The 9,866-nt window shown below is 36.6% G+C and overlaps 1 long non-coding RNA gene across 1 annotated transcript; it reads right to left on the bottom strand.

Annotated features, from left to right (window-relative positions):
* Window positions 1-1,837: 1,837 nt before the first annotated feature.
* On the bottom strand, window positions 1,838-9,591 carry LOC140146243 (uncharacterized). Its single transcript, XR_011858213.1, has 3 exons — window positions 9,442-9,591; window positions 4,454-4,569; window positions 1,838-1,969 (listed from the first exon to the last, which is right to left on the bottom strand). It is a non-coding gene; the product is annotated as an uncharacterized lncRNA (long non-coding RNA).
* Window positions 9,592-9,866: the final 275 nt, after the last annotated feature.

Raw genomic sequence — 9,866 nt, 5'->3', positions numbered from 1 at the left:
GTTTATGAATATTTAATGAGCAGCGCGCCGCTGCCTGACACAGTAAAAAAAGATAACAGGGATCACCAAAAGTCTGATGGTATGCACTTTGCATGCTTAGTGGTGCCTGGCGTGCTAACTGGCTCCTTTATTTCTAACTTCATACAGCGTGAATGGGGGTAGTTTGTTCGTGTCCAGGGCAAGGAGTGCAGTGAATTGCGCTAAAGGATCAGAATTCAAGAGCGCCAAGGAGCATCAGCGCAATTGCGCTCCTTAAAAACGAAGGACTGCAGCCTCATCCCCTACTTCTCTCAAAAAAGTTATACCACTGGAAACCTCTGGCTGCATGATGTTGATGTTAATAGACAAAAAATTTCATGCATATTAATTCGTTTAGCAAAAATATCATCAAATTTTAATTACGTTCTGATACACCAGAATGAAATTACAACACAGTGGCCTATAGACCACTTTACATTATTGTTTATCAACAAAGGCGAGGAATTGGTCTGTCGATATGCCCGAACGAGCCGCTTCACTGTTCAATGGCTTTCTTGTACTATATGAAATGTGGTGGGAGATTTAAAATACACATGCCCTGAGCAGACTACGATGCGCACGCACACTGCAGGGCAAAGAACAATGGAAAATACCATAATGCGTGCGCATACTGCCGGGCAATGACGTCACATGTCAAGAGGTCTATATGAAGCAGTGTAATACACATAATCATGTTAAACTTGCAAATGCAAAATTATTTGAATCAACTGAAATTTTGAGAATAAGCTTTTTTCATGGATATGTCACAAAAAGAGGATGTTAGGAATCAGATCACAAAATACTCCTTTAATATCTTATACAGATGTAATTACGCCAATTGTTGTGTGAGTCCAAGAACATTGTAATATACATTTTTGAGGAAAACAAGATTTTTACAGGTTGAAGTGAATTTACAGATTGTGAAAAAGGTAAGTCATTTGTGCTCATTAAGCTGCGATCACATAAAAGTATACGGTATATCGCTATATGAATAGCTCATTCGATCAGGCTGAGTTCATATAGGAGTATACTATGTGAACTCAGCCTGATCGAATACTGAGCGAGTATTTTGTATAGGAATAGCGAGTATAGGTCAGTTTACAAATTTTCTTTGTCTAATCAAATGCTTGTAACTTTACTTCTTGAGGTCACATTGCATTCAATGAGGTGTCATAATATGCAGAATTAGATAGTGCATCTATTAAAACAAATGAATTTACCCACATATGGTTTAGTTTTAAAATTAGGATGGTATACGCTGCACTAAAATCGAACATGCACGATTCCCACTAAACTATACTATACGCAGGTATAAGGCCTTTTCGAATAGTGCCTTCTTATGTGACCCGGTACTATGAAATTACCTTACTCTATTTAAGCTATACGCGTGCACCTGCAAAACGTGCACCGTATAACCCGAATAGTATACTTCTATGTGATCGTAGCCTTATGTGACCCGGTACTATGAAATTGCCTTGCTCGATTTAAGCTATACGCGTGCACCTGCAAAACGTGCACCGTATACCCGAATAGTATACTTCTATGTGATTGCAGCCTTATGCACATTTTAAGCTTATTTTGAAATGCAAAACTTTTTAATTACGAAAAATAGATGAAAGTTAGGTTCTTGTAAAACCTCAAGTATTTGTGAGTGCATTGAGCATTGTGTGTGCACATATGATACAACCAGGTTTCAGAACAGTACATATGATTTTTTTCCAATTGGTACTGGAAATTTGATCATAAATTTCAATTATTTTACTGGCTATCTGCCACCATTGGATAATTTGACATCAAATACTACATCACATACCTTCTAACTAGCGATGGTTTAGGTAGTACACAAGACACAATAAATATATGCAGACCAAGGAAGACACGTAGAATCGCTAAAAGAAGACCAAGAGGAAAATACAACACACACAGGATGGTTTTCTTGCCTCGTGCAAACCTAGGAAAAAAGTTCAGTTCCAAAGAACAAGTTCATTGGATAAGTTCATCATGAAAGCATCTCAACTATAATTACTGTTCTATTGAAAGACCTTGAAACAGTGGTACATGTACATGTACTTGGTACCTCCATCTTAAATGACCAATTAGGTGGGCTGGCATGTATGATCTACATCTACACAATATTCAGTCATTTTTTGCACCAGTATCAGTTACGGTTTATATGGTGTTGGGTACAATTCCCGTAAACTACTATGTAGAGTGGTTATAGCAAGCTGGAGCCAGGAGCATCTGAAACCCATTTTTATGGTTTGCATTTATTAGATTCTTAGAGCCTCTTATTGAAAGCACTGGATATGTGTGATTTTTAGGGGTGCTTTTAGTTTTAGAGGGTGATTACTGGCAAGGTACTTACAATGTATTAAGGGTGGGGTGGTAAAGTTGTAGCCTTCAATGCAAAGATTTTTAATCCCCCCTTTCTAGGGTTCATTTTTTTTTTTTTTTTTTTGGGGGGGCTTTTTATGGTCAAAATGTTTTTGATCCTTTAAGTTCTTATCCTAGAAATGGGGGTGGGGTGGTAGACTCTTGATTTCCCGAACTGATTTTACTTTTTATCTTAAATTTTTCAGACTGTAATTTCCCTGATGTACTGAGCAAAACTCTCAAGCGGAAAGTTGTTCTGCTGCCTTGCTTTTTTTTTGTCCTTTAAGAAAAAGCCCCCAATAACACAACTTTTACATTAATTTTGGTCTTGAACAGGGTCCCACACCATAAATAGGATATTTGAAAGGTGCCCCTTTTTTGTTTACATGAAATTGCATGCTGAGTGCTCAAAAATGTCTAAAAATATTACTCAATTTGGTTATTATCAAGGTGAATTTGAGCCTCTTATAATGACCTTTGCTGAGATGCGAGTGAAGTCAGAGAAAATAAAGGTAGAGAAGCGACACTCCGTACAATTAACGTGCAGACGGCCTATACCGATGTGAGGACAGAAAATGTGACTCTCCTGCTAGTCTCGGGCGCGGGCCAGACTGTATGCGGTATGAACAAAAACATAATTAACTGGTTGTGTAGGAGACTAGCAGGAGAGTCACATTTTTCTGTCCTCTGCTGTCCTCCGGAGTGTCGCGGTCCTGGTGAAGTGCACAAAACTTTGACTTTGACTGCTTGGGAGAGGGCACTGAATTGATCAATTTATGTATGGCCATACAAATATCAGTCGATTTGGCAGTTTTTGCACCCCTTACAGACAGATTGCGCCAAGGACTCATTGGCTGGCCATCCAGCTATGCCATTTGCTGTCCCAAAATGTGCATATGTGGGGAGCAAAATTTTTTAATTTTTACACTAATTCAGCTGAATTTGAAATAAGCTCCACAAATGATTACCAATAAAATGGCCAAATGTGTGTGAAACACACAAAATTTGGAACTGTTTAATTCTGATTTCGCCATCATCAGGGTGAATTTTGGTTTAAAATTTTTGGTCCCCCCACAGGGCTTAAAGTACTTGATTGATCTCCATTATTTCCAACCTCACCAAAGTTTTTATGAACACTGGCATATTAGGAGTGCTCATTAGGGCAAAATCTGATTACCACTTTAAACCTAAATAAAACAACGAAAGCGCCTTTAAAAAGGCATAAGACAATTAAAAAGTTGTACAATGACCCTTTAAATACATTTATCATTATCACAATACAAACTTCTGGCAGTAGTGAAAATTGAGGCCAAGTTTCTATGCCAGCCATGCAATAACAGGCAGCCCCATACTTTGCCAGTTTGGTAGTTTTATAATTTAGTGTAAAGTGCATTGAGGAATCTGTGATTCACAATGCCCTATTATGCTGTTTTGTTTTTTCATTTGATCATGACAATATTCAGAATGGCAACCATCTTGAAATTTGCAGATACATATATGCAAAAGTATTCTTTTTCTGATTCCTTTCAATTTTTTGCCAAAATTGGAGGAAGCTGAAATTTTTACCCTGCATGCAAAAATATCCAATCTTGACTTAAAATGTTTTTGTAGATAGCACAAACTACATATTCTTGATATTCTTGTGATCAGACAAATGATTTGGTGTATTATTCAACAAGATTAAAGGAATTTCGAATTTTTATCCCTGTTAGGTCGGATGTCAAATTTCAAGATGGCCGCCAAAAAAATGAAAACCATATTTTTAAAATTAATTTTATGATGTGGACAAATATTTCTACCTAAATTGTCCATGCAAATACACAAGGGCATGTAATAATAATTTTTTAATTTGATATTAATGATTATTTACTTCCATACCACCTGTTTCCCTCTAATATCTTTACCCACTGTTGGCTTGAAATAGCAGCCTGGAATAGTGGCCTCTTGCTGCAATTGCACAATACCAACAAGCTATAATATTGCTCTTACAAAAAATACCATATATTTAAGTGGAAGTAGATGACTCCTTGAATAACAAAGATCAGTAGAGAATGAACAGTACCTGTGTGAGCTAAACATTCTTGAAATTTCTGCTGTTGTTGCTGCCATTATTACTGTCGTAACTTCAGGATATCAGTCATATCAGTAGACAAAGTCTTCTTAAAAATAGAAATTAACCTATATGGGAAAAAATTTATGAAAAACAATGAATTATAACAGTTGTAAGTAAATCAATTTCACATCAACTTTTAGATTTTGAAGACATCTGAAATTGAAAACGGGTAATTTAGTATGTAAAAGTTTGTATTTCATAGACTAAACCAATCATAAAGAGTTCAAAATGATTTTAAAAAACAATTAGCAGAATTGTTTAGCTGTAAATTAAGATCAAAACCAAGTTTATAGCCTCTGTAGTAGTAAATTTATTTGAATTACAGTATGTGAAACACCATGTTCCCATATAGTTTATGTGCACGGCTTACTTCCCCCCACTACCTTGACTGCTAGCAATTCAATCAATCACAGCTTCATTAGCTTTATGAAGCTATATATATTGTTCATATTTACAGGTTTGTTGGTGGTATTATTTAGCTTTCAAATGAGACCAAAACCATGACAATGTTTGTTTAGCTGAGGTATGATGAATTCATAATTGAATTAAACAGATCACAATTTGAAAATATGTAACAACAACACCATTTTTTCTCCTTCTTCTTCTTCTTTGTGTTTTGAGATATATCCCTCGGTGGCCGAGTATTGTCACATCCATGGAGCAAGTGCGGTGCAAAAAACACAAACGGTGCAGGAAATAGATGAAGGTACTGTACAGTGCTGCTAAAAACTCCAATGATGCTTTTAGGATGTTGGCTAGGCCTCCTCTGAATGCCTCACAGGATGGAGCGGTGACCAAAGAAGCTGGAAGGGCATTCCACATCCGGATGGTACTGGGGAAGAATGAATGTTGGTACACAAAGATGGAGGATCGAGGGATCACAAATCTCAGAATGTGACCTCTGGTACATGATGACAGACCGGGGGGCACTCACATTTCCCAGCTATACGGGTATGTGCCGCGGCGACGACCCCGTTTTTCAGCGCCGCTGGCCGTTCCCTAGACCCCCCGTTTTCATTGATTGCCGCTCTCGATGACTCGATTTTTTTCTAGCCGTCGCTAGACTCAAAGAATTCATCATCTCCGCTCTCATAGGCATGTTTTCTGCGCTACGTTTACAAGCCCAAAAGCTACTTTTGCAAGCCCAAAAGCTTCCTTCAATGGGGATTTTCCATCAATTTGTTCTCCATTTAACACATTGTAAGGAATAAGGTGAATTTTGGGCTCATCCGAAAGATGAGGCTATGTTTACCCCCCGGATCCATGCACATGGTAATTGTCAGTTATTTCCGGACCTACATGTATTTACAGATGGCGACTTGGGCAATTCAGTATCGAAGTTACGTAATGTTACTATGTCAACGGGATCACGCGCTAGAGTAATGAACCACGATCGAAATGATCACCACATAAAGTATATGGCACTCGAAGGCATACCAAAGTAGCGTGATCCGGTAACCAAGAGAATTACGTAACCACTTCGATGCTGAATTCCCACGAAGCCGACGAAAGTGAACAATTTCTGGCCATGTTGCATGTTTCAAGTTCTTGCACAAATTTCCTCCAACTCTTCAACTCTCCATCAAAAAAAGTGTGTGTTGGATTTCTTAGTGGTGTGCTGAGTTGTAAGACCTTTATTTAAGCTTACTATCGAACTTATAATATTTTGTGAAGAACGAAGTGCTTTTGTGAAGTGGGGGATTAAACCTGTTATCGCCGTATACAGCGATACATTGTCACCCTGTGCGGCGAGGTCGCCTGGTTGAGCGAGGTGTGTGAGGTCACCCTATAGAGAGCTTATCCCCGACTGAATGTTTAGCCTCGTATTATAGCCTCGAATTATTAGCCTCGTCTTAGTCTTAGTGAGGCTTAACTAATTTAAATAATTAGGCTAATTTTCAGGCTAAGGCGAGGCTAAGATGAGGCTAAGACGAGGCTAGTTATTACATGTATGCTATGAGGCTAATATTCCAAGGCTAATATTTTGAGGCTAATAATGCGAGGCTAATTATTTGAGGCTTATCTAATTTACATAATTAGGCTAATTTTCAGGCTAAGATAAGGCTAAGATAAGGCTAAGACGAGGCTAAGGAAATGAGGCTATTCATGAGGCTTATTTTCTGAGGCTAAGTCGAGGCTTAGATAAGGCCTCGAATGTTTAGATTTTTCACAATGCCCTCCAAATAACTAATGCGCAGTTATTAACCTATAATTAATATTTTGTTCTGGGTCCAATTATTCGGACTATAGCCAAAATAACAAATTCTCTATCATGAGAGGATGTACCTTCTGCGTCAGCGTACTTTTCATAGAATAACACGTTCGCGCGACCTGCATGAACGAACCTTGACCTTGCCTAGCAACGACCGTGTGATTGGTCAATTCTCAAAAGCTGTGTTGCGCCGTAAGCGCCGGTCTTTGCGTAGTACGCTCGACGCAATTATAACTATAGATGCGTACCCAAGTTGGCTCTCATGATCGAGAATTTAATATTTTGGCTATAGCAATCATAATTCATACAATGTTCCAAGTAGCGAGATCAGCGCATACGATGATTTACGCATTTGTGTCTGTTTGTGTGTGAAACTTAGTGAAAACAACTCACCATTTCTCATCCTTTCAAAACTCCAAATACAATAGGAAATTATTTTTACAGAGTTTAAAGATGAAATTTTCCGATTATGTAAAGTTTTCCACAAAAAAAGAACATTAAGCATGTTTTCTAATGTCATGAACTTGTTGAAGTTCAGGAGTTACGACCGTAGCGACTTCGACGACGGGACGCCATTTTTTCGCCTGCTTGAAATTCACGAAAATCTCGATTTGGATTTATCCACGAGACTCCACGAGACTTACCTGGATGATGTCATCATTTTGTGGGTAATTTTGTGACCTTTGCACTCATACCAAACACGACGGGGTTTGTTTTGAGGAAAGCCCCTAATTTTTCAGTTTTTTTAGGTCTATTTTTTAGGTAAGATTTTCATGGTTTTTGGCATAAAAAGTTGTTGAAATGGAGCAGAAGGAGGTCATTACACCTATATCACACCCATATAATATGAAATTTTAGAGTATTTTGAAGATGTTTGTGGTCAATCTTCTGCAGAATCCATCGCGCATAGATGCTAAAGGAATTAGTGATGACCAGATTTGCAATTGGCCGTGAAAATACGACAATACGGGGAGAAGTGGTGAGGTAGCGGTGCACGTGTTGTTCCTGATCGGGCTGACGCCGGGTGGGAGATGTAGCGATATCGGGTCATGTCGTATGTGGTAAAATGCAAAATGCACACTTAATTCAAGTGATATTATTTTTGTTACTACTTTTAATCAACTCTATGATACTTTAAGAATTTGTATAATTTTTTTTCAATTTTTTTTCACTTCCTTTGTATTTTTTTTTTTCAATTGATACTAAAGTTGAGTAGTGCAGTGTCAGATGAGGTTGACAAGTAATAAATGGCACTGGCAGAACATGTTCATGATTAGGCCCTTCGCACTTGATTATTAGTTTCCTGTTTACCGCCCGCGTCCAAAATTGAAAATATCAAAATAATTAATTATTTTATTTTTATTTCTAATTTTCTCCTTTAAATAACTTTCAACTACTTCTACTTGCCATTTTCTGACTTTTAATAATATCAACAATAATGATGAATGAACACAGAGTACAACTCCACCTTCCCTTAATTATACAATCAAATATTGTTGTGAAATAATTAAATGCCCGCCTAGACAAAACGAGTCAATAGTTGCTTGTAATAGTTCAAACTAAATAAAGAAAATAAAAGATAATTAATAATTAATAATTAAAAGTCACCTTGTCCCTTTTTCAAAATCTTCAACAGGAAACTAATAATCAAGTGCGAAGGGCCTTATGATCAGATTATGATTACATATTCAATTTTTTTTTGAAATTTATTCCTTTATTCATTCATTCCTAAATTTACTTGTTTTATTTAATTACTTACAATATTTATTTATTTATATTTCTTGGAGGCAATATCATCGTCTCTAAAATAATGCTGTATTTATTGTACGCAAAAAATTGACTCACAAAAAAACCCAGTAAACTTCACATGACTTTAAATAGGCATAACCTCCCCATATTTTAAGTTATAGAGCTGATTCTGGCACCATTGTCTTTCTTTTTTAATGCCCTTTACATTGATACCAGATTTGTAAGTGTTACTTGTAAAAATATTCAAGTGCTAGACAAATAAATCCAGGGTACTATAAACAAAAAATGACAGACAAATTCCGCTACCCTTCACAACTTCAAATAGGTATAACTCCCCCGTACTTTGAGCTATAGAGCTGTTTTTGGTACCATTGTCTAAGTTTCTTAATGCTCTTTAGGCCCTTCGCACTTGATTATTAGTTTCCTGTTAAAGATTTTGAAAAAGGGACGAGGTAACTTTTAATTATTAGTTATTAATTATCTTTTAATAAACTATTACAACAAGCAACTATTGACTCGTTTTGACTAGAGCGGGCATTTAATTATTTCACAACAATATTTGATTTTATAAATAAGTGAAGGTGGAGTTGTACTCTTTGTTCATTCATCATTATTGTTGATATTATTAAAGTCAGAAAATGGCAAGTAGAAGTAGTTGAAAGTTATTTTAAAGGAGAAAAAAAGAAATAAAAATAAAATAATTAATTATTTTGAGATTTTAAATTTTGGACGGGGGCGGTAAACAGGAAACTAATAATCAAGTGCGAAGGGCCTTACAGTGATACCAAATTTGTAGATGTTCCTAGATTTACTAGAATAAACCTAAAAAGTGTTGTCCTCGCGTTTCCGTCCTCGCTATTCCAAGTTTAACTTAAGCTTACATAACTGTTAGCTTACATGTAGGTACATAATCATCAGATCATAAAATTCTGTAGCAGTACAAGTCCCATCATTACCACAACACATTCTTACCTACCTTATTCATCAGGTGAAAATATTGAAATATCGGAATTTATAATCACGGAGGTGGTGGGAGATGAATTTTTAAGCTATCCCGTACGTATCTTGTCTTTCATATGCACCGACCTGGCACGGATAGCAGACTTAGTACGCCACCACTTCGTCCAGGCAATGAATAGTAATGTCAATCAATATCAATATATTTTATTAACATTCACCAAACAAACTGGTATAGTTAATATTTACAAATACAAATATTTACAATTGAAATTGCAATATTAAAGTTACAAGTACAAATATTTACAATTATAGAAGAAATATAAATTAGTCTTAATAATAATAGACAATATTAATAGTGGCGCTCAAGTCCATGTTACATTGAGCCTATATAATGAAAATATGACAGGGGGTCGCTGCTCTAAGCCCAAATGGGAACTTTGT

This window comes from Amphiura filiformis, chromosome 1 (assembly GCF_039555335.1).
Source record: "Amphiura filiformis chromosome 1, Afil_fr2py, whole genome shotgun sequence".
NCBI lineage: Eukaryota > Metazoa > Echinodermata > Ophiuroidea > Amphilepidida > Amphiuridae > Amphiura > Amphiura filiformis.
The sequence above is the reverse complement of the archived record's forward strand: the minus strand, read 5'-3'. Positions and strand labels throughout refer to the sequence as shown.